Here is a 25,797-nt window from a genome sequence, read left to right on the forward strand (position 1 = left end):
GCAAGAACACTGGAGTGGGTTGCCATTTCCTTCTCCAATGCATGAAAGTGAAAAGTGAAAGTGAAGTCTCGAAGTCGTGTCCGACTCTTAGTGACCCCATGGACTGCAGCCTACTAGGCTCCTCCGTCCATGGGATTTTCCAGGCAAGAGTACTGGAGTGGGGTGCCATTGCCTTCTCCATCAGCATACATAGAGGTAGAGAATCCACTGTTCCTAATGACACAGTGATAGAAACTGTATTCCTAGGGGAGCCCCAACAGGTGGAAAAGTGGACTCTAAGGGCAAGGGAGCAAGCACGCAAATATGGTTCTAGGGTCTGTGAATGGGGGTGGCCAGAGAGGAGATCTCAGGGTGGGTGGCCTAAGGACCTCCAGGCCCAGGGCTGGCCAGCGGTTAAGTCACCTTTGCTGCCTTATCGGCTACCAGACCTTTGGCCCTCAGATCCCTGGAGGGACAGTTCAGGGGGCAAACAAGGAAAGATGGGTCTATCACCCTGAAATCAAACAGGCTCAGAGAGAGCAGGAACCCAGGGAAGACAACTACCCTGGGGACTTGCGGAAACCTTAGGAGGGCATCAGCCTTCCCACTGAGGAGGAATAGGGCTCCAGTCAATGGTATTTTCGGAGAAGGCGATGGCACCCCACTCCAGTACTCTTGCCTGGAAAATCCATGGACAGAGGAGCCTGGTGGGCTGCAGTCCATGGGGTCGCTAAAAGTTGGACACAACTGAGCAACTTCACTTTCACTTTTCACTTTCATGCATTGGAGAAGGAAATGCCACTCCAGTGTTCTTGCCTGGAGTAATCCCAGGGACGGCACAGAGTTGAACACGACTGAAGCGACGCAGCAGCAGCAGCAGCAATGGTATTTTATCTCAAAGGACACATGACCTCAGCTCACACTGGAGTTATAAGCAGCCTTACTTTATATTATTATCTTTCTTGTTTATTGACACCAGGATCTCTGAGGCCAGAGAATGGGTCTCTTTTCCTCTGGTTCCAAGTCCCATTCCCCTCGCCAATAACAGTGAGCCCAGCACTGAATCCATTTTGGTGGCCACCTGTGACATTCTCATTGAGAGAGGACTGTGATTGTGATTCATATCAACCCCCAAACACACACACACACACATCACCTGGAAACAGCCCAGGGAAGGGCAGAGGCACTGCTGGGCTGCCAGGAGCCCTGGTCCTAGCCTGGCCCCCACTACCGGTGTGCCACTTTGGGCAATCCCAGGGCAAAGCCCAGGACTAATCAGCTCTTGTTGTCCACACCCTCCAATCAACAGCTCAAGGAAACACAAAGCCATTCTTATGGCTGCTGTCCTGGCTGGATTGTGGGAAGGACAAATAAGGCCATTTCTAAAGAATTCCCAACCTGTTCAGATATGAAGGTTATAACAGCCAGCGATTGGCATGAGTGGGGAAGTCCAGGAAAAGCCAGATTGCCAGGGCCCTTTGTAACTGCTTCTGCAGCTGTACTGATCAGGAACCAGCTCCAAGTCAAATATGTGTACAAAGAGGAGGCTTGAACCACTTCTCTCAGCCCGGGCTGGCCGTCTTGCTGCCTCCACTGGAGAGATAAGAAAGCAAAGACTCAGGAAAGTTAACACAGTCATGTGAACATCAACAGGGTAGTCAAGAATTAACTCTATTAGGCCAATACTCATTCCAGACTTCTGAAAGGCTCCAGGTGACTGAATTTCTGCCAAACTGAGGTTCTCATTACTTTCCAGGGAAAAACATTCTCCAAGTGATATCAGCATTATAATAATAGTGTGGGAAGGTTGGGGGCTTATGGGCAGATGAGCTAGCCATCAGCTTGGGATTCTAAATTCTTGACATGGCTCAATTCAAAGTTTTGGTTTTAATTATTTTGAAGTGAACCAGAATGCTCATGGCATGCACTGGTGTCATTTTGTTGTGCCCAAATTTAAATCATAGTTCCAGGAGGCTGGTGTCCTGGAAAATTAACAGTAAGTAAGCCCAGCCTGCTGCCCAGCGGCTACATTTCAACATTGCTTTGTTGTTGTCACATGTCATACACCCTGGAATTCTCAGGAGGTTATGTAAAGAAAAAAAATTTTTTTGACTTTTTATAAAATGTGGTTTCTTGAAAAATAAGCCAAAATGTCGTGGTGATAGAAGGGAGGATTAAAAGAAGTAAACATTCCTGTTGTTTCTTAAGCCAGAAAGCAGAAGTTTTGGCTAAATTCAGAATAGGAGATTGGAACCAGCGAGAGTTCAGATCCTAAAACTGATAAATTCACCTTTTTCTCTAAACAGTAATTTTTTTTTAAAAGCAATTTATAAAACCATTTCAAGTGATCAATGGCAATAGCAATAGCAACAGCAACAAAAACAACTCTTTGATGAGCAAAAGAAGAAACTTTTGAGAAGCTGAAAAGCATTTGATGTGTAGCATGGAGATATAACCCTTCCCACAGAAGGCTCTGTACCCAAGAACTGTCCTGTCTTGTTTAAATGGAAGATCAAAGACTTCCCTGGTGGTACAGTGGATAGGAATCCATCTGCCAATGCAGAGGACACAGGTTTGATCCCTGGTCCGGGAGGATTCTACAAACTGAGGAGCAACTAAGCCCATGCACCAAAAGTACTGAGTCCTGAGAGTTCCAGGGCCTGTGAGCCACAACTACTGAGCCTGAGTGCCACAACTACTGAAGCACCCAGAGCCCGGGCTCCACAACAAGAGGAGTCACCACAGTGAGAGGCCCTCACACCACAACAAACAGTAGTCCCTGCTGACAGCAACTAGAGAAAGCCCAAGCAGCAACATCTTTTTAATTATCAAAATAAATAAATAAAAATAGAGGAGAATTAATTTTACACACACACACACAAAACATGTAACCCTTGTTGGAAATGGGATTCTGCAGGAAGGCAATGACCCGAGCAAAGTTTTCCAAACACACAGGTTTAGGGCTCATGAAGGTCTCCAGGTCTTAGTCTGGAGAAGACTGGAAGCCACTAAGGAGTCTTGCCTCACCATCAACTTGCTCATGCTTCCATTTTACCCCCACTCCCAGCCCATTCCAATCAGGATGTCATGGTGGCATGTCATCTAGTGGTTGAAATGATCACTGCAAGTAACTGCCTCAGGTTTCCTGTTTCGATTTTACTACACCTTATTTATTTATTTAATGGATTGTTATGGGGTGCCAAATGCTGAGACTATAATAGAGAATATAGACATGGGCTTTCCTTTAGGAACCTTATAGTCTCCTGAGGGATCAGACACATAAAATAAAATACAAAAATAGGATCATGATATATGATAGGGAGCTACAGAACACTGAGGATGGGACACCTAAACTAGATCTACTTCCCAAAGGAAGTACCACCAACACTGGGACCTAAAGAATGAGTAGAAATTCATTAAACAAAGGAGGAGAAGGAAAGAGCCTTCCAGGCAAAGGGAACAGTTTGCCTAAAAGCCAAGTGTCAAGAGTTCAGTTTCAGTTCAGTTGCTCAGTCGTGTCCGACTCTTTGCAATCCCATGAATTGCAGCACACTAGGCCTCCCTGTCCATCACCAACTCCCGGAGTTCACCCAAACCCATGTGCATCAAGTTGGTGATGCCATCCAGCCATCTCATCCTCTGTCGTCCCTTTCTCCTCCTGCCCCCAATCCCTACCAGCACCAGAGTCTTTTCCAATGAGTCAACTCTTAGCATGAGGTGGCCAAAGTAGTGGACTTTCAGCCTCAGCATCAGTCCTTCCAATGAACACCCAGGACTGATCTCCTTTAGAATGGACTGGTTGGATCTCCTTGCAGTCCAAGGGACTCTCAAGAGTCTTCTCCAACACCACAGTTCAAAAGCATCAATTCTTCAGCACTCAGCCTTCTTCACAGTCCAACTCTCACATTCATACATGACCATGGAAAAACCATAGCCTTGACTAGACGGACCTTTGTTGGCAAAGTAATGTCTCTGCTTTTGAATATGCTATCTAGGTTGGTCCTAACTTTTCTTCCAAGGAATAAGCATCTTTTAATTTCATGGCTGCAATCACCATCTGTAGTGATTTTGGAGCCCCCAAAAATAAAGTCTGACACTGTTTCCACGGTTTCCCCATCTATTTCCCATAAAGTGATGGGACCAGATGCCATGATCTTCGTTTTCTGAATGTTGAGCTTTAAGCCAACTTTTTCACTCTCCTCTTTCACTTTCATCAAGAGGCTTTTTAGTTCCTCTTCACTTTCTGCCATAAGGGTGGTGTCATCTGCATATCTGAGGTTATTGATATTTCTCCCAGCAATCTTAATTCCAGCCTGTGCTTCCTCCAGCCCAGGGTTTCTCATGATGTACTCTGCATATAAGTTAAAAAAGCAGGGTGACAATATACAGCCTTGACGTACTCCTTTTCCTATTTGGAACCAGTCTGTTGTTCCATGTCCGGTTCTGACTGTTGCTTCCTGACCTGCATATAGGTTTCTCAAGAGGCAGGTCAGGTGGTCTGGTATTCTCATCTCTTTCAGAATTTTCCACAGCTTATTGTGATCCACACAAAGACTTTGGCATAGTCAATAAAGCAGAAGTAGATGTTTTTCTGGAACTCCATTGCTTTTTCGATGATCCAGAGGATGTTGGCAATTTGATCTCTGGTTCCTCTGCCTTTTCTAAATCCAGCTTGAACATCTGGAAGTTCACAGTTCATATACTCTTGAAGCCTGACTTGGAGAATTTTGACCATTACTCTGCTAGCATGTGAGATGAGTGCAATTGTGCAACAGTTTGAACATTCCTTGGCATTGCCTTTCTTTGGGATTGGAATGAAAACACCTTTTCCAGTCCTGTGGTCACTGCTGAGTGTTCCAAATTTGCTGGCATATTGAGTGCAGCACTTTCACAGCATCATCTTTTAGGATTTGAAATAGCTCGCCTGGAATTCCACTAGCTTTGTCTGAAGCTTCCTAAGGCCCACTTGACTTCACATTCCAAGATGTCTGACTCTCGGTAAGTGATCACACCATCATGGTTATCTGGGTCATGAAAATCTTTTTTGTATAGTTCTTCTGTGTGTTCTTGCCACCTCTTCTTAATATTTTCTGCTTCTGTTAGGTTGATACCATTTCTGTCCTTTATTGAGCCCATCTTTACATGAAATGTTACCTTGGTGTCTCCAATTTTCTTGAAGAGATCTCTAGTATTTCCCATTCTATTGTTTTCCTCTATTTCTTTGCATTGATTGCTAAGGAAGGCTTTCTTATCTCTCTTTGCTATTCTTTGGAACTCTGCATTCAAATGGGTATATCTTTCCTTTTCTCCTTTGCTTTTCACTTCTCTTCTTGTCACAGCTATTTGTAAGGCCTCCTCAGACAACCATTTTGCCTTTTTGCATTTGTTTTTCTTGGGGATGGTCTTGATCCCTGTCTTCTGTACAATGTCATGAACCTCCATCCATAGTTCTTCAGACACTCTGTCTATCAGATCTAATCCCTTGAATCTATTTGTCACTTCCACTGTACAATCATAAGGGATTTGATTCAGGTCATACCTGAATGGTCTAGTGGTTTTCCCTACCTTCTTCAATTTAAGTCTGAATTTGGCAATAAGGAGTTCATGATCTGAGCCACAGTCAGCTCCTGGTCTTCTTTTTGCTGACTGTATAGAGCTTCTCCATCTTTGGCTACAAAGATTATAATCAATCTGATTTCGGTATTGACCATCTGGTGATGTCCATGTATAGAGTCTTTTCTTGTGTTGTTGGAAGAGGGTGTTTGCTATGACCAGTGTGTTCTCTTGGCAAAATTCTATTAGCCTTTACCCCGCTTCATTCTGTATACTCCAAGGCCAAATTTGCCTGTTACTCCAGGTATTTCTTGACTTCCTACTTTTGCATTCAAGTCCCCTATAATGAAAAGGACATCTTTTGGTGGTGTTAGTTCTAGAAGGTCTTGTAGGTCTTCATAGAACCATTCAACTTCAGCTTCTTCAGCATTACTGGTCGGGGCATAAACTTGGATTACTGTGATATTGAATGGTTTGCCTTGGAAATGAACAGAGATCATTCTGTCGTTTTTGAGATTGCATCTAAGTACTGCATTTTGGACTCTTCTGTTGACTATAATGGCTACTCCATTTCTTCTAAGGGATTCTTCTTGCCCATGGTAGTAGATACAGTTCCAATTTGCCTTGATTCACGGACCTAACATTCCAGGTTCCTATGCAATATTGCTCTTTACACCATTGGACTTTACTTCCATCACCAGTCACATCCAAAACTGGGTGTTTTGTTTTTGTTTTTGTTTTTGGCTTTGGCCCCGTCTCTTCATTCTTTATGGAGTTATTTCTCCAATGATCTCCAGTAGCATATTGGTTGCCTACCAACCTGGGGGGCTCATCTTTCAGTGTCCTATCTTTTTGCCTTTTCATACTGTTCATGGGGTTCTCAAGGCAAGAATACTGAAGTGGTTTGCCATTCCCTTCTCCAGTGGACCACGTTTTGTCAGAACTCTCCACCATGACCTATCCATCTTGGGTGGCCCTACACGGCATGGCTCATAGTTTCATTGAGTTAGACAAGGCTGTGGTCCATGTGATCAGATTGGTTAGTTTTCTGTGATTGTGGTTTTCATGCTGTCTGCCCTCTGATGGAGAAGGATAAGAGGCTTATGGAAGCTTCCTAATGGGAAAGACTGACTGAGGGGGAAACTGGGTCTTGTTCTGATGGGTGGGGCCATGCTCAGTAAATCTTTAATCCAGTTTTCTGTTGTGTTCCCTCCCTGTTATTTGACCTGAGGCCAAACTATGGTGGAGGTAATGAAGATAATGGCGACCTCCTTCAAAGGGTTCCAGGCAAGCACTGCTGCACACAGTGCCCCCAACCCTGCAGCAGGCCACCGCCAACCCACGCCTCCACCGGAGACTCCTACCCTCACCCTAACCCCTAGTCTTAACCCCAAAGAATGCCATGAAGTTATTCTTTACTTTTTTTCTTCCGAGGCATGAGTTGCTCATCTCACATGACCTTGAGGTCTCTTTTCCTTCTGTCAGCAAAGAAGTTTGTTTTGCATTATAATCATTCTTAAGCAAGGGAAGAAATTCAGATCCTGCACAAATAAATAGGTCTGGGAATGCCAAACTCCTTTCTAAGCACAAAGTCCTTGATGAGGAATCATGGCCACTCTGAGGGTGAGGTCCTGGGAAACTGTGCATCTGCAGCCTCTGGGCATTTGTCGAAGAGGTAGCTTCCCAGATCCCACCTCAGGCCTTCTCAGTCCTCACTCAGAAGAGGCCAGCTGTGGAATGGTCACCGGTACCCCATGTGACCTGCTTACCTACCTATTCAGGTAGGAAGCACAGGTACAGGGATCAAGTGCACCAACCTTGGGGTCAGTTCCCTCCATGGTTCAGTCTCAGTTCTGCCTCAACCTGCAAGTGGCTCAGCTGTTTGACCTTAGGCCAACAACTTCATCTCCCCAAACACTGCATCCTCTTCTTCAAAAGGAGAATAAAAATCACAAAACCTACCTGATAGGATTATGGAGAGAAGTAGATGAGGTTGTAGATGCATGTAATTCACTTGGTGCAGGGTCTGGCATACAAGAAGTACTCAATAAAGATTAAAAAACAAAGACGGTCATGTCTTAGACCCCAAAGCAAAGGGCTTAAGGCAGCAGGCCTGGATAATCAGGAACTGGAATCTAAGATTAAACACACCCGGAGGAGTGGGTTGGTGCTGGGGACAAAGCAGGGGCCTCATGGCATCAGACATGTGACTCTGAGAGGAGAGTGAGAACCAGCAGTCCAGATGGGCAGTTCTCCTCTGGGCAGCTGGGAAAGGGCTAAGACAGGGGCCCAAGTGCACAGCAAACAGGGTAGAAATGAAATCTCTATGGAATAGTCAGAGAATCTGATAGTCTGATAGGAGGCTTGGCTCTGCCAGCTCTGAGTAGGAGTCACAATTCTTGCCACTACAAACCAGCCTAAGCTCATTTAATCTTGGGGTAGCTGAATCTAGTTTAAACAAAGTCATCAACCAGTCTCCAGTTCTCAGCTCTGCTTCCTTCTATGTTAGCTTTGTTGTCAAGCAGCCTTGCTCTTTGGGTTTTCCCAGGTAGCACAGTGGTAAAGAATCCACCTGCCAATGCAGGAGATGCAAGAGACACGAGTTCAATCTCTGGGTTGGGAAGATCGCCTGGAATAGGAAATGGCAACCCACTCCAGTATTCTTCCCTGTAGAATCTTATGGACAGAGGAGCCTGGCAGGCTACAGTCCATGGAGCCGCAAAGAGTCAGAGAAGACTGAGCTCGTGAGCATCTTAGGCTTGCTCTTTATCTTGACTTAAAAGTCAACCAGCAGTTCCAAATGTATCTCTGCATGCAACCCCAGCAGAGAGACAACACCTCTTCTGCCATAACTCCGGCAAAAATCAAAGGTGACATTCATTAGCTTGACCTGGGTCACATGCCCATCTCTGAACCAATCACCATGAGCAGGAAAATGGAGTATTCTGATTGGCCAAGCATGAATCATACATTCAATCTGGAACCCAAACTACTGATACATGAACATAAAAAAGGATTCCCTAAATAAAACAGGGGCCTTGATTCTGGAAGAAGGTGTCAACCTAAAAACAAAACCATAAGAGTTTAGTTCAGAGACAAGGTATTTAATTAGGACCAAAGAACTGCAATTCGGGGTACACAGATTTAGATAGAAAAAAAATTAGTGTCCTCATGATAGCAAAGGGTCTCAGGATGTTTATGGGGAAAAAGAGAGGTAGATGAGGTAAGCTGTTTTTTAAGAAGAGTTCACTGGTGCAAGTCAAGGTAATTCATCAGGTGAAGTGTTCATTGATAAAAGATGAGGTAAATCCAGATTTGTATTACTACTTCACTGGTCAGGTGAAGCAGTCACCAGGTAAAAGTTCACTGATGGATCGTTTTAACAGGACATTCTGGTTCTTCTGCTGATTTGGAATGTTGGTGGTTTTGTCCAGTTCAGAAGTACAGAAAACAGGACATGAAAGGCAGTTCTTCTGGAATGACTGCTTCAGCTTTATTTTATATGGCTCCAACTCATGTCATCTTTCATAGAGAAATGAAGACAAGAGGTCACCTTGTTTTGTCCCTGTGTGAGACATCCCTGTGGCCAGATGTCCCTGGAACTAAGGTACTCGGTCCCCTGAGCATCTGTCCAGTTCTGCTGCAGCCCCCACAGCTTGGTCCTCGGGCAGAGGATTCCAGCTGTGCTGGACAGCAGGGGGGAAGAGTCTCTCCCCCCAGAGAGCTATGACACCACAGATGGCACTTGCTGAGAAAGCAGTGCTGGGGAGAATGAGGCACAGCTGGCTTGCACAAGCCCTCAGCTAGATCCCCCAAGCGTCCTTCAAGAGAGTCTGTAAAGGACAAAAAATGGGGAATCTTATCGGGGGAGGGAAGTGGGGAGATGCTAAAATGCCTCTAGCACTCCAGAAAGCTAGGACTTCTCAACCACAGTGCCCAAAGCCCCCGGGTTGCTGGCAGCCTTGGACTGGGAGGGCACTAGGGATGATGCTCCTGTTCAGACACTCTTGCTCTTATCCCTCCCTCCTTCCCTGGCTATCCTCCGCCCCCACCCCACTACCTTATGAACTATGCAGGCCTGTCAGTGCACTGTCTCTCTCCTGACACTCGCCTCCTGGGCCCTTGTATTCATTAGGTGGCTCAGCGCCCATTGTGGGCCACATTCTGCACCAACTGCTGCAGTGAGTCCCTAGATGTAGCCCACAACTTCTAGGAACACACAGTTCTAGAAAGCATGCATTCTTTACTTTTAACTGCACAAGTTAACATCACAAGTCAAGTTAGCTTGACTCTTGACTCCACCTTCCTCAGCCACTTGTCTTCACTCTCCCCAGCCAGTCACTCCCTCCAAGAAGCCTCAGTTATACATTTGATGTCTATCTGTTGAAACATTTTTCTACATATATACATCATAATATGTTTACTTGCAGAAGCATAAGCTAAGCCAGAAGTTAGTTTTTTTGTTTTGGTAACTGCTAAAAATTAGGTTCAGGAATGTCCCTGATGGTCCAGTGGCTAAGACTCCACACTCCCAATGCAGGGGACCTGGGTTCAATCCCTGGTCAGGGAACTAGATTCCACATGCCACATCTAAGAGTTTGCATGCTGCAACTAAACTCCCCCACACCAAAACGAAGCTCAAAGACCCCAAGTGCCACAGCTGAAAGAAAAAAAGCTTTGGCAAAGCCAAAGAAATAAATATTAGGGGAGAAAAAAGGTTTAAAAGGGTTTACCATGAAAGGCTTCCCTCCAACCCCATCCCTCAGCCAGGGATGAGCAATCCCCTTTCGAAGCAGCCAGCCAGGTCATCGGTTTCCAGTGCCTCCTCCCAGATAAGCTAGGCCGGAAGTTGACAAATCTTGTCTGGAAAGGACCAGATGATAAATATTTTAGATTTGGTGAGCTTATGGTCTCTGTCACAACTACCCAACTCTGCCAGTGTATTGAGAAAGCAACCATAGACAATACACTAATTCATGAGCATGGTGTGTGCCAATAAAGCTTTGTTTGTGAACATTGAAACTTGAATTTCATATCTTTTTTGTATTAACACTTCACTGGTCAGGTGAAGCAATCACTAAAATCAGTAAAAGTTCACTGATGGATCGTTTCAACAGAAGAAATAATACAAGAACACTGGAGTGGGTTGCCATTTCCTACTCCAATGTATGAAAGTGAAAAGTGAAAGGGAAGTCACTCAGTCGTGTCCGACTTTTAGCGACCCCATGGACTGCTGCCCACCAGGCTCCTCCATCCATGGGATTTGCCAGGCAAGAGTACTGGAGTCTATTCACAGAAAAAACCACAAGTACCCATAAACATTCTTTCTCCTCTTCTTTCCATAAGGGGACATGCTATACACACTGTTCCGTATATTGATTTTCTCACTTGGTGATACATCATTTTTTAAAAAACAACTTTATTTATTTATTTATCAGCTGCTGGGTTTTTGTTGCTGTGAGGACTTTTCTAGTTGCGAGCAGGGGCTACTCTCTGGTTACAGGACTTAGGCTCCTCACTGCAGTGGCTTCTCCTTTTGTGGGGCACAGGCTGTAGCGCACAGGCTCAGCAGTTGTGGCATGTGGGATCTTCCTGTATCAGGGATCAAGCCTGTGGCTCCTGCACTGGCAGGCAGATTCTTTACCACCGCACTAAAGAGAAGTCCCATTATGCATCTTAAAGATCATGCCATGTCAGTTCATACAGAACTTCATTTTTGCCTTTGGCATAGTATTACATTTTATTCCATGGTGGTACATTTACAATAACGTACTTATTGATGCATATTTAGGTTTTCTTTTGCTATTTTAGACAAAATTTCATTCAAAAAATTTGTATTTATTTGTATGTGTGGGCATTTTGAGCTTTATTGAGATACAATCCACACATCATACAACTCATCCATTTTAAGTGTACAATTAAATGGCTTTTAGTATATTTACAGAGCTGTGCACACAGCAGTGCATTCAATTTTAGAACCTTGCCATTACCCCCAAATAAATCCCTTACTCTTTAGCTGTCATCCCCTACAAAGTTCTAGGCAACCACTTAACTACTTTCTGTCTCTCTGGATTTGCCTATTTGGACTATTTATATGGAGTCATAAAATATTGATCTTTTGTGACTTAGCACAAAGTTTTCAAGGTTAATCCATGTTTTAGCATGTTATTGCTATTTCATTGCTATTTATGGCAGAATAATATTCTATTGTATGGCTATACCACATTTTATTTATCCATTCATCAGCTTTCGAGTATTTCAATTGTTTCCACTTTGGGACTATTATGAATAATGCTACTATGAACATTTGTGTACACATTTTTTTGTGAATATTTGCTTCCATTTGGGCCTCCTAGTTTTTACCACTAGAGTGCTAGTGGTAAAAACCCACCTGCCAATGCAGGAGATGCGAGAGACACGGGTTCGATCCCTGGGTCAGGAAGATCCCCTGGAGAAGGAAATGGCAACCTACTCCAGGACGCATGCCTGGAAAATTGCATGGACAGAGGAGCCTGGTGGGCTACCATCCATGGGAGCACCATTTTATATTCCCACCAGCAGCGCCTGAATTGCCAACATTTGCCATTATCTGCTTTTTTATTATAGCTATCCCAGTGGATATGAAACAGTATCTTATTGTATTGCATACATTTTTTTAAGCCAAGTATATTGTTCTGAGATTTTAAAAATGTATTTCTATATCTTGGGCTTCCCGCCCCACCCCCGCCCCATATATACATGTAGATCTTCTTTGTGGTTGTTAAATGCTAGGTAGTATGCCAGAGAAAAACTGGAGCCCAGCTCAGTCGTTCCCTCCTGATGGCTATCTAGGCTGTTTCCAACTTTTTATCAGTACAAACAGCATAGCGATGCACATTCTTGTTTTACATCCTTGTGCAGAGAGTAAGCATTTCTTGAGGACAGTCTTTGAAGTGGAATTGCTGGATGAAGAAATATGCACATGTGAATTTTTTTTAATGTCACAAACTATCCTCTGGAAAAACTCTACCAATTAACATTCTACCAATAGTGTACGAGAGTGTTCATTTCACTACGTCCATGCCAGCCCTGGATATTACCCCTTTCACTGGTGCTGCATCTAGTTTTCATTTGCATTTCCCTCATCAATGTGAGGTTGACTATAGGGCCATATCCCAACTGTGCTTCTCCTCCTCTTGGGCACCAGAGTGCTGCCCATTCATCTCTGTCTTCCATACTGCCAGCCCAGAGATGAAAGAAGCACCTACTGATAAATGCTGGAGTCAGGCACTGTGACTTTTGCAGTCCTATCTGACAAAAATGTGTTCTGAGACCATACAAAATTTTACAGTGTTTTAGTTCTCCAAGATTTCATTGCAGATTTTAGATCTTCTATCTGAGCTGCGCTGTCTTCTAAGCCTTAAAGAAATCAGGAATCCTTGACTCCTGGTCTAGAATGCAATTTTTTAGTGAACAGCAGAACAACTTGAATACCTGGTCAGGCTGGAACACGGGAGTATTTCAAAACAGGTCCTAGGATCCTGAGGAACAAGAAAACTCTTTGGCTAGAAACCTCCTGATACCATCATTCAAATGGAATGGAAAAAAACCTTAGGGGTCATTTAAAGCTATCTTATTTGTATAAATCAGGAGACCAAGGCCCCAGCTAGAGAAGTGATTTGCTGCAGGTCACATAACTAGTCAAGAACAGAGCTGTGAGTGCAGCCAAGATTCTGATTCCAGGCCAGTGCTCTTTCCTCAAAACATGTGGAGTCAGAGAATTCACATCTAAACCCCTTCCAAAGCTCCTCTGCTCCTAATTGGAGAGCATGACCTTTCTCAAAGCAGCACAGAGTGGGGATTAAGGGCCCTGTTTTTTGAACCAGACAGTTATACATTTAAATCCCAGCACAGCCACCAAGGTTTAGTAACTTTGCTCTTTGATCCTTAGTGTCTTCTTCTTTAACAGTTAATACTACCTACTTCAAGGATTATATTTGTAGTTATTATTATCTACCTTACAGGACTACATCAGATTTTGTTGTTCCATTGCTCAGTTATGTCTGACTCTGTTACCCCATGGATTGCAGCATGCCAGGCTTCCCTATCCTTCTCCAACTCCCAGAGCTTGCTCAAACTATGTCCATAGTGTCAGTGATGTCATCCAACCATCTCATCCTCTGTCATCCCCTTCTCCTCCTACCTTCAATCTTTCCCAGCTTTTTCTAATGAGTTGGCTCTTTGCATCACGTGGCCAAAGTATTGGTGCTTCAGCTTCAGCATCAGTCCTTCCAATGAATATTCAGGACTGACTTCCTTTAGGATTGACTGGTTTGATCTCCTTGCAGTCCAAGGGACTCTCAAGAGTCTTCTCCAACACCGCAACTGAAAAGCATCATTTCTTTGATGCTTAGCTTTCTTTATGATCCAACTCTCACATCCCTACATGACTTCTGGAAAAACCAAAGCTTTGACTAGACAGACCTTTGTTGGCAAAGTAATGTCTCTGCTTTTGAATAAACTGTTTAGGTTAGTCATAACTTTTCTTCCAAGGAGCAAGCATCTTTTAATTTCATGGCTGTAGTCACCATCTGCAGTGATTTTGGAGCCCCCCAAAATAAAGTCTGTCACTGTTTTCCATTGTTTCCCCATCTATTTGCCATGGAGTGATGGGACTGGATGCCATGATCTTAATTTTCTGAATGTTGAGTTTTAAGCCAGCTTTTTCATTCTCCTCTTTCACCTTCATCAAGAAGCTCTTTAGTTCCTTTTCACTTTCTGCCATAAGGGTGGTGTCATCTGCATATCTGAGGTTATTGATATTTCTCCCAGAAAGCTTAATTCCAGCTTGTGCTTCATTCAGCCTGGCATTTTGCATGATGTACTCTGCATATAAGTTAAATAAGCAAGATGACAATATACAGCCTTGATGTACTCCTTTCCAAATTTGGAACCAGTCCATTGTTCCATGTCCAGTTCTACCTATTGCTTCTTAACCTGCATACAGGTTTCTCAGGAGGCAAGTAAGGTGGTCTGGTATTCCCATCTCTTTAATAATTTTCCACAGCTTGTTGTGATCCACACACTCAAAGGCTTTGGCATAGTCGATAAAGCAGAAGTAGATGTTTTTCTGGAATTCTCTTGCTTTTTCTATGATCCAACGGATGTTGGCAATTTGATCTCTGGTTCCTTTGCCTTTTCTAAATCCAGTTTGAACATCTGGAAGTTCTCGGCTCATATACTGTTGAAGCCTGGCTTGGAGAATTTTGAGCATTACTTTGCTAGCATGTGAAATGAGTGCAATTTAAATGAGCCTAATTCAGTAAGCACTCATTAAACTGTGCCTTTAATTTTTCCCCTCTAACTGCCTCCTCTCTTGGGTGATTCAGCTATGAGGATATAAAGATTAATTTATCATAGCATAAAGAATTCCTGGTTCAGACTGCATGCAGTTGGGTGGATCATGTGTCCCCCACTTTGTTATTTCACCTGGGTTGGCTTGAGTTGCCACCCCCCAAGTCATTCCTTTATTAAACCAACATTCACAGCAGAGGGACTGTCCACATCCTTGTTTATCTCCACTGTATAAATTAGAAGGAGCTGAGAACAGTGGTTTGGTTTGGTTTTGATCTCAGTGGTTCTATCAACCTTCACTGCTGTTAGAATCATTTGGGAGCATTACAAAAGCACCAGAGATGGACCCCATTCCTTCACTTACCCCTTTATCCTGATCAGATTGCTTAAAAGTTCCCCTGATGATTCTCACTGAAGTCAGGCTGGAGAGCTACTGTTCTACATGAGTGCTTCTCAACTTTAACATCCATCTGAGTCACCTATAGAGCTGGGCCCCTTCCAGTCAGTAGGTCTGGAGTGGAGTCTATGATTTGCAGTTCTTACAAGTTTCCATGTAATGTGGATGCTACCAATCTGGGGAACAGTGCTTTTTATTTTTTATTAAGTATTTGTTTATTTTTGGCTGTGCTCAGTCTTCACTGCTGCAAGGGCTTTTCTCTAGTCATGGTGAGCAGGGGCTGCTCTTCGTTGCAGAGCATGGGCTTCTCATTGCAGTGGCTCTCGTTACAGAGCACTGGCTCTAGTGTGTATGGGCTTTGGTAGATGTGGCCCATGGGCTCAATAGTTGTGGTTCTCGGGCTCTAGAGCACATGTTCAATAGTTGTGGTGCACAAGCTCAGTTGCTCCACAGCATGTCTAATCTTCTCAGACTGAACCCATGTCTCCTGCACTGGCAAGTGGATTCTTTACCACTGAGCCACCAGGGAGGCCCTGGGGAACACTCTTTGATAACCGCTGATATAGATGAACCTGAGTGGACCTTTGGGTTTTTTTCCTTCCCAGCATCATTTTCCACTCTGGTAAGAGCTCGTGACTTGCCTTTAGTGAACTACGCATCCTCATATCTTAGGCCACAGATGTAAGTGGCCTCCCAACTTCAGAGGCAAGAACATGACCAATTCTGGCCAGTAAACAGAATCTGCACCCTGGCTCCAGCGAGTGATTGGTTCAGCAATGGGCATGTCACTTAACAGTCAAGTGAGAGTCAGCCCTGGTACTTTTGGTGGAACTCTTGGGAAGAAGCGCTAAGCTGGTAAGATGGAAGCCTGGGGCTGCTTGGGAAGACCCTGCCCAAGGATGAAGCAGGCAAAGGAGAGCAGAGGAGACTAGAAGAGACCAAGTCCTGATGATAACCTTCTTATCTCCTGGATCCAGCCAAGCCTGAATTCAGACCTAAATATTGCAGTTATCTGGGTCAATAAATTCCCTTTTGGTACATCACAGGGACTATAACCAACATTTTATAATACCTTTCAGTGGAGTATAATATATAAAAATATCAAATCACTATGTTGTGTATCTGAAACGAATATAACATTGTAAATCTACATTTCAACAAATAAATTCTCTTTTTAGCTTAGGCCAGTTTGAGGTAGGTTTTGTCATGTGCAGTTCAAGAAGTGCTGGGAATTACCTGGTGGTCCAGTGGTTAGGACTCTGTGCTTTCACTGCCAAGGGCCTAGTTTTGATTCCTGGTTGGGGAACTAAGATCCCGAAAGCCATGCCACTTAGCAAATAAAAGAAAGAGTGCTGCCTACATGGAATATCTAAAGTGCCTTCCCACCCAGAGACTGGGTGGGACTCCAGGTTCTATCCTGGTTGCTGCTCCCATTAGGCAATGATCTTCCAAAAGCCCCCAGAACGGAGCCGCAGAACTCCTAGAGGTCATTTAGTGCCATTCTCCTCCTTGTTTCTGTGGGGAGACCTGGGCCACAAGGAGGGGCGAGGTTGTGTCCTGAGTCATGCATACAACAAAGCCGAAAGGATATCAGATCTTGGCTCTGTCAATAAATCCACCCAAACCAGTGGGTGATAACAGCCACCAGTGCGATGCCAAAACACTGACAAGTCTCCTTCTCAAGGACACCCACGGAGGGACGGAGGCTCCCTCCTTCAGCATGAGAAACAGTGTTTCTGTGTCTCAGTTTCTCTAATTGCAGTTGAACAAACACAGAGGTAAATTCTATTGTTCTTAATAAAATGGAGTTTATGGAAATAGGGAAATTTTTTTTCAGGGGACAAATATGAGCAAAAAGAGGAAAATAAAACCCCCAGTAATCTCACCACTTGTGCCAACATTGACAACATTTGAGGAGCGTGTTCCTTTGTGTTTGTTTGCTTTATCTATAAAGATTTACGTCAGGTAAGGTGGAGACTGGCCCTGAGAGACCCAAACTACCTTCAATCAGGAATGAATTGGGGTGAGTCTTAGAAGTGAAAGAGGAGGAGATTTCTTCCAGTCTTGGGGGTTGTATCAGACAGGGTTCTTCGTGCAAGCACCAGAAATGAGAGAGGAGGGGATTCTTTTGGAAGACCAATGGGAGCTTACATAATTGATAAAAGACTAGAAGAGCAGACTTCGGTCAGCAGGAGTTAAGGAAACTCTGAGGGTCAAGAAGAAGAAAGTAGGAGAACCGTCATTCACTTGATAGGGACATAGGTCAGGATGCTATCCGTGATCCACCATGGCTATTGCCACAAAGAGAATGACCAGAAACCATTCCTCTGTCCTTGCCAGAGTGAAAGTCTTGAGGAAAGAGCATTTGAGACCACATGTTCCCCGCTAGTTCATCCAGGTAAAAAGAAGAGGGACCTGATCTCTTTGACTTCAACTGGAGGAGGCCAGCCGTGGAAGGAAGGATTCAAGAAGTACTGCTCCCTCAAAATAGTCAGGGAGGGACAATTTTCCTTAATGAAACTAGGGTGCCCTGAGGAGGGGGATGGGTGGGGTACAGCCTCAAACCAAGAGTTACCTTCTAGAGAGCTAGAGAGGAGAAGAGCTTCAGGGCTGCTGCTTCTAGGGCCAGTTTATCACTGATGCTGCATATCAGTCTCAACCCACTACCCCAGCACACTGTTGACACCCCTGGGAAATAAAGCAACCATTTTTGAGTGTAAGTGGAAATAAAGAGCCATAACTTTGGGTGTCCAGGCTATGTGTCATAGGGTGTGTGCAAGAAAAGTTTCTTCCTTTTCCCAAATCCCCCTGGGAAGCACCTGCAGGACCAGTGAGATGGAATTTGCCTCCATCAATGAAGTGGTTTCCTTAGAGGGCAGGGGCTGTACCTAGTGCTGGGTATTGTTGACTGTGTGTCCCCAGGCTCTGGAGATGTGTTAGAGGAGCACTGACTGAGGGCAACCCAGCTGCCCGTTTTTAACAGTGTCCCCATGTGGCAGAATTCAGCAACTGCAGGATACACACCTGTCAGGCTTCCAGGTTTTTCTCCTTCAGGAGATGACAATGAGAACTGCCCCTTTGGACTAAGTAACTGCTCTGAGAAGGCAATAGCACCCCACTCCAGTACTCTTGCCTGGAAAATCCCATGGACGGAGGAGCCTGGTGGGCTACAGTCCATGGGGTCGCTGAGGGTCGGACACGACTGAGCAACTTCACTTTCACTTTCCACTTTCATGCGTTGGAGAAGGAAATGGCAACCCGCTCCAGTGTTCTTGCCTGGAGAATCCCAGGGACGGGGGAGCCTGGTGGGCTGCCATCTATGGGGTCGCATAGAGTCGGACATGACTGAAGTGACTTAGCAGCAGCAGCAACTGCTCTGAGAGTTATCCTGGAAGGGAGGACCCCATGTTGGGGAGAGAGTCATTCTCAGAAGAGATGAGATGGGAACTCAAGTCATTCAATTTCAGTAGTAAAAATCACATGACATAGCATCCTTCTACACAAAACCCAATTCACCAAGATCCTTCTGGTACTGATCTCCTACTGGCTACAATCTATCCAGCTCTCCTTGAATCTGTCTCACAGTTTTCCATCATACATAACCATGGGAATAGCATGCATCTGCTTGTCCACTGTCTTGCTCAAATTTAGACGTATGTGCTAACTTGCTTCAGTCATGTCCAACTCTTGGCGACCCCATGGACTATAGCCCGCCAGGCTCCTCTATCTATGGGATTCTCCAGGCAAGAATGCTGGAGTGGGTTGCCATTTCCTTCTCTAGGGGATCTTCCCAACCCAGAAATCAAGCCTGCATCTCGTACGTCTCCTGCATTGGCAGGCAGGTTCTTTACCACTAGTGCCACCTGGGAAACCTATGTTGCTGTCATTTCCTTGTCAAAGAGGGACTTAAGGGGCTTACTGAAGGGAAGTGAAGGTACTGAATCCCTGACATTCAACGTCCCCTTAATTTCTGTGAGTAGTTTGTTGGAGACTCACATTGCACTGGAAGTTTGGAGTCTTGATCCTCGTCTCTAGCTCGTCCATTAACTTGCTGTGTGATCTTGAGCAAGTTGCTGGAGCTTTCTGAACTCCACATCCTTCCACATTGTCCACTTTAGGGGCTGTTCATTGGTTTGAAAGAAGTTAACGTTGCAGAAACCTAGAAAAGACAAAACAAATAATTATTAACAACAAGTAATACGGGGAGATTTTCTGCTGCAGTACTGGCTTTTCTGTGTCTGCAGAGCTAAGGAAACAGGAAATAGGATTTTGGTTCAGAAAAACAGCTGTTAAGGGATATTTCTGTGTGTTGGTGTACATGTATTTGAATGTCCCTCCGATTCATATTTCTCTCTGGGTGTTCCTCTGTGTCTCTATCTCTCCCCTTCCCCTACTCCTTCCGGACCTTTTCCCAGTCTTACCCCGGCCAGAGCCGAAGTGTTATCATGAGTGATAGTCCCCTTAAATCAGGTCTGTCCTGCCCTAATGGTTGCAGTAGGCAAGATCAGGCCAAGTCAAAACAGTCTCTGGGCTTTTCTGGCTCCAGACTTGAAAGACAGAGCTTTTCAGTCTCTTGCAAGTCCTAGTTAAACAGGACCTCAGTGTCAGATCAGGGCCGAGGAACTCCAGGCTGCTGTACTCGGCTCCTGGGGATTGGGGTGAAGAGACAGGAAGGGGAGGGGAATTTGCCAGCACTTGGAGACTGACAGCTTCTGGCCAAGGTAGGCAGCACTGATGCCACCAGCTCAGCCCTGCCTCTTGCCCACCCAGTGGCCTTCACCTGCTTTCTGCCTCTAGAGCCTCTGGGATCAAGACAAACCTGGGTGCAAATCCTGACTCCCCCCACCTATTCAGTATGTAACCTTGGGCAAGTCATCATTAACCTCTAAGAATTCGGTTTCTTTGTCTGGGAAATGAAGATGAAAAGAGGTAAGGTGTAAGGACCGGGTTGAACAATAGTATAGCATAGAGCAGGAGTCAGCCAATCATGGGCTGCCTACCAAATCTGGCTCACTCTCTATTTTTGTGTGACCCTGCAAGCTAAGAATTTGTGTTTGTGTGTGCTCAGTCATTTCAGCAGTGTCCTACTCTTTGAGACCCCATGAACTATAGCCCTCCAGGCTCCTTTGTCCATGGGATTATCCAGGCAAGAATACTGGAGTGGGTTGCCATTGTTTCTAAATGACTGGTGGTGGGGTAGGGAGGGGACAAAAGAAAAAGTAATATTTCCTGACTCTGAACATGCTATGAAATTCAAATTTCAGTGTCTCTAAAGAAAGTTTTATTGGCACACAGTCACGCTCATTTATTAATGTGTTGTCTAGGACAATAGAACTGAGTCATTGGAACAGGGACTGTATGTGATACTCAATACCTAAAGTACTATCTGGCCCTTTACAGAAGAAGTATGCATACCCTTGGCACAGGTTTAAGAGTATAAACCACCTGGGTTCAAATCTCTGTTCTGTCATTTCCTAATTTCGTAACTCTGGGAAGGTCACTTAATTCATATGTGCCAGAATTTTTTCTTCTGTAAAATGCAACTAACAATTGTGATTAGAGGTTGTTTTCAGGATGAAATGAGTTAGTATTTGTAAAGCACCAGGACCAATGTCTACATGCAGTAATATGTAAGCAAACAAACAAGATCATGTATATGAGGAATTAAGCAATGATTTTGTGTTGTGTATTTGGTTGGAAGGAAACTCAGAAGCAATGGTGGCTTTATCCTTGATACCGTCCTGGGCAACAGTTTTTTTTTGGTCAGAAACCTCAATAAAGAGGTAAGACAGTGGAATGCATAGAGGGTATGGTTGGGAGTAACTGGGGGAGGGTGGAATTGGACTCCTAGAGACCCTGTCAGGAACCAATGTATGGACTATACAGATAACAATTTGGAGGGCAAAGCCTATGTGTGGCTGATTACAGAGATACTAATGTCTGTTTTGTCATTTTTTGTGGGGGTGGGGTGGTTTTGCTGCTATTGAATATTAAAAAGAAAGAGAGCTGGTTTCTTATCTCCTCCTTGATCACCTCACCTCTTCAAGAGCAGAAGACTTTTGATTCATGTAGTCTTAAAAAGAAATTGAAGGGTGGAGGCAGTTCTGCCAAGGTGGGAGAGGGTTTGGAAGACTTGAGGTGACTGAGGAGACATGACCTGGTAGCAGCACATATAATATCCATTTTAATACAAAGCAAAATGTGCTACACCAAAGTGAGTACACTGTCAGGCCACATTAATAGAAGTAGGTATGGTAGAAAGAGGGCAGTTATGTCTTTCTACCTACTATGGGCAGCCCATTTCCTACCCTAGGCAATTTAAGAGAGATTAGAATAGATGGGAATCCACCTGCCAAAGCAGGGGACACAGGTTCGATCCCTGGTCCAGGAAGATTCCACATGTTGCAAGGCAACTAAGGCTGTGCAGCACAAATACTGAGCTCATGCTCTAGGGCCCTTGAGCCACAACTACTGAGCCCGAGTGCCGCCACTACTAAAGACCGTGTGCCTAGTTCCAGTGCTCCACAACAAGAGAAGCTGTCGCAATGCAAAGACCATGCACCACAACAAAGAGTAGCCCCCACTCACCACTAGAGGAACCCTGTGTGCAGCAATGGGAGAAGACTCAGCACAGCCAAAAATAAATAAATTAATTAAAAAGCCGTCTACATTTGTTGGCATCCCCCACCTTCTTGTCAGTTGCACTGGGTTCCTCCCCACCCTCGTCATTCCTGGTACATAGGAGCAGTTGGTAAATGCCAGTAGCTCCCAGCTTCCAAACATTCTCAGTTATGCGGAACTCACCCACTCTTTCCTGTGAAAGGCGGGCCTGGAGGATGAATCCCACTGCAGATCAAGAATTCTACTTTATCAGTAGCTACAAAGACATTAACCTGATCCCTGGGCTTGGGTCGGGGCGGGGCGTTGGTCAAAGTTTAGCTTGTTTGGGAACTCTTGGAATCACCTGGCCTCAGGAAGTCCTGTGTTCCCCAGTGGTCTCAGAGAGTGAGTGGCCCATCTCAAAGTCTTCAGTGACCTCTGCCATGTGTCTATAGCCTGATTTCCTAGCCTTATCTCCCATTACTCCCCTCTATACTTGCATGACTCAGCCAAAGGAGAGCACAGTTCAGCTTTTTCAAAAGCACATGCTATATTAGTTGCTTTTTGGTTGCGAGGGGCAGAACGCCAACTCAGACTGGGTTGACCAAGAAAGGAAGACTCATTGGCTCATGTCACCAAGATGTACAGAGCTGTCTGGCATCAGGCCCAGTTGGATCCAGCACCTTAGGATCTCTCTATCTCATTCTCTCGGCTTAGTGTGAGCTTCATTTGCATACCAACTTTCCTTTAGGAAGTCGTAAAATGGTTACTGAAAGCTCTAGGCTCAAATCTGGAACTCAACAACCCTAGTATAAATAGAATTTCACTTCCCCAAGAGTTTAAGCTCAAGGCTCAGGAAGTGGCTCTCAGAAAACAGACTGGGGTTATTGTCCATTCCAAATCAAGTCCTGTGGCAAAAGGCACTGAACAGTGATTGAACAGGCTCAAGTCACATGCCCCAGGGTGCAAGGGAAGAGACCCCGTTAACAGTTGGGAGTGGACTTCCCTCAGACAGTAAAGCGTCTGCCTGCAATGCGGGAGACCTGGGTTCGATCCCTGGGTCAGGAAGATCCCCTGGAGAAGAAAATGGCAACCCACTCCAGTACTCTTGCCTGGGGAAGTCCATGGACTGAGAAGCCTTGTAGACTACAGTCCATGGGGTTGCAAAGAGTCAGACATAACTGAGTGACTTCACTTTCACTTTTCCAATACAAGGATTACAGGTTCAATCCCTGGTCAGGGAGCAAAGTTCCCACATGCCTCTCAGCCAAAAAAAAAAAAAAGAGTTAGGGGTACAGTGAGAGTCAGTGTTGCTTACACACATGATCTGAGAGTGGGAAAGGGTGATCCTTAAAGACAGTGTGCATTCTGTGCTTCAGAGGAGGGGAAATGGGTGATGGGCATGCAGTGGCACAGGCCCACAACCACACATGCTGTACCACTCCTTCTGGCTACCTAGTGAGCTAGCATTAGTCTGACAGAGAGCAAGGGAAGTAAAGCCAGGAGGGGCATCTCTGGATGTTGGCGGGTAAGTCCTGTGTTTCTTTAGGACACCTTGCTAGCTCTGGGAGGGGAATGGAGGGGAGGATGAGGAAGCCATGGGGAGGATTTTGAAATCTGAAAGTCGACCTTCCTGCAAAGATCACGACTAATGAAAAGAAGGATGCCTCTGGAGCTTGGGCCCAGAATCAGGGAGGAAAATCCAGGGAATTGGGGAGGAATCGTGGAGCAGACACTACCCAACACACTTCCTCCCCTTCCATCCTTCTCGAAGAGCCCTCTACTGTTCAGGTGTCCACTCAGCCCAGACTCACGGTGCATCAGATTGGTCCAAGCTTATCACAATGCCCCACCCTTCTTGCCAACAACTGAACTAAGTCTGAATGTGTGATGTAGTTCTGACCAATGACCAGTGGCTTTTCAGAACCATTTTCTTTACAGACAAAAAGAAACACATAGGAAGACTCAGACCATCTCCCTGTGCTGGACATTGTCATGTTTGGAAGTGCAGCAGCTATCTTGTAGCCAAGAAGAGAGTCAGACGGAAGGCCTTGTGACTCCTGAAGAAGACAGACAAGAAAAATTGAAAGAACCTGAACCTTTGCTTATTACACTGAGCCCCCAAATTAATCAATCCTGGAATCATCCTACTTTGGGCTTCTTAGAGTGTAGTACAATAAATTATCCTTGTTGCTCAGGCCCATCACATTGGAGTCCTCTCTTACTGTGGCCACAGGACACTAAGTGACTCAGATAGGCTCTGATTATTGAAAGAGCTTCTGAAGAGAGAGGACATTTCCAACACTGGGTGTGGGCTCTAAGCATGTTGCACAGCCCCTCTGGAACACATAGAGTAGTAGAAAAAGGATGTACTTCAGAGACTCGTACGCCTAGATTTGTCGCCTACTAGCTGTATGCCCTTGAATACATTCATTCACCACCTCACTAGGCCTCAGTGTTCTCATCTGTAAAATAGGAAGAATAACCTGTACTTCATCAAGCTGTTGTGAGGGTCAAGACCATGTACAGAGTTCTGACATATAATGGCCACATATGGAAGGATCACTTTTGTCTGTACATCATTGGACAAGGATCTCAATGATGTCCACACAATGATTGATAAAGTAGTGACCCTTTATCAGAACCCCCTCAGAAGCTTCTTGAAGAATCCAGATTCCTGGACTCCATCAATGGGAATCAAGAGTCAATAGATCCGAGGTGGGGTCTGTCTGTGTATTAGTCTGGACTCTTTCAGTCACAAATTGCAAAAATTCAACTCAAAGTGACTGAAGCAAAAGCCAAAAAAAAAAAAAAAAGGAGAAAGAAAACAAAAAAAGAAAATAGTAATTTATTGGCTCATGCATTTGAATAGCCCAGAGGAGTAAACTTCAGACATGGCTGGATCTAGGTGCTCATAACATGTTATGAGCTCACTTTCTCTCTCTTGTCATTCTTTGTCACAATTTACCTCTGTGTTGATTTCATTGTTAGCCAGCAGTTCCAGTCTGACAGCTACCAGCCTCTGAAAAAGAGAGTATCTTTTCCCCTACAGCTCTGCCAAAATCCTGGGGCTGCCCACTCCAGCCTAGTTTAGACGCCTAGGCAGATTACTCTGTGACTGGCCCAGCCTGGGTAACATGCTCACCCCTGGAGACCACCCAAACTCCGTGGGTCTATGTGAGGCAACAATAGCTCTCTAAAATAGGGGCTCTTTTCAGAAGAATAGGAAATGAGTGTTGAGCAGATGAACACACTACAGATCTCACAATCTTTTTCACCAAGTTGTCTGGTTGATTCTGACACACAGGCAGGTTTGGGAATGACTGTTGGACAGATCACTGGTTTTAGGACTCACTAGAGCCATGGAAGGCATGAAGGCAGAAGGAGAAGGGGATGACAGAGGACGAGATGGTTGGATGGCATCACTGACTCAATGGACATGAGTTTGAGCAAACTCCTGGAAATGGTGAAGGACTGGAAAGCCTGGCGTGCTGCAGTCTGTGGGGTCGGAAAGAGTCAGACACGACTGAGCGGCTGAACAACAGAGCCACAGAATCCCTCTCTTCCTAGAAAATCTTAAACAGAAGCATATAAACAAAATAGACCCCGAAGTGGTCCTTTGGGGTGGAAAAGTGGGCTTCTATCATTCCCCAAGCAGCCCCTAAAGCCCCCTAAAAGCTCCCTGCTTTCACTGTTTGCTGAGGTCCCTTTCGCTCTTACCCTCCAGTCCTGCATTTGGGTGCAGTGGACTGGATGGGGTGGGGTGAGATCTCAAAGAGCTAACCTAACGCTGTCCCCACTTCCAGCCCCACCCGCGCCTCGGCAGTCAGTGCCAGAGGAGTAAATAGGGCCAGGAGGGGCCAGCGGCTGACTTAGGAGGTGCGTCAGACATGCCACATCGGATGCTTCTAGCTTTGAAAGCCCATCCTGGCCCG

At 45.1% G+C, this 25,797-nt stretch overlaps 1 long non-coding RNA gene across 1 annotated transcript; it reads right to left on the reverse strand.

The window, feature by feature from the left end:
• Window positions 1–849: 849 nt before the first annotated feature.
• LOC113895172 lies at window positions 850–20,254 on the reverse strand. The gene is made up of 3 exons (XR_003511773.1): window positions 19,259–20,254; window positions 10,266–10,395; window positions 850–1,572 (listed from the first exon to the last, which is right to left on the reverse strand). It is a non-coding gene; the product is annotated as an uncharacterized LOC113895172 (long non-coding RNA).
• Between the last annotated feature and the right edge of the window lie 5,543 nt (window positions 20,255–25,797).

The sequence above is a fragment of the Bos indicus x Bos taurus genome, chromosome 7 (assembly GCF_003369695.1).
Source record: "Bos indicus x Bos taurus breed Angus x Brahman F1 hybrid chromosome 7, Bos_hybrid_MaternalHap_v2.0, whole genome shotgun sequence".
NCBI lineage: Eukaryota > Metazoa > Chordata > Mammalia > Artiodactyla > Bovidae > Bos > Bos indicus x Bos taurus.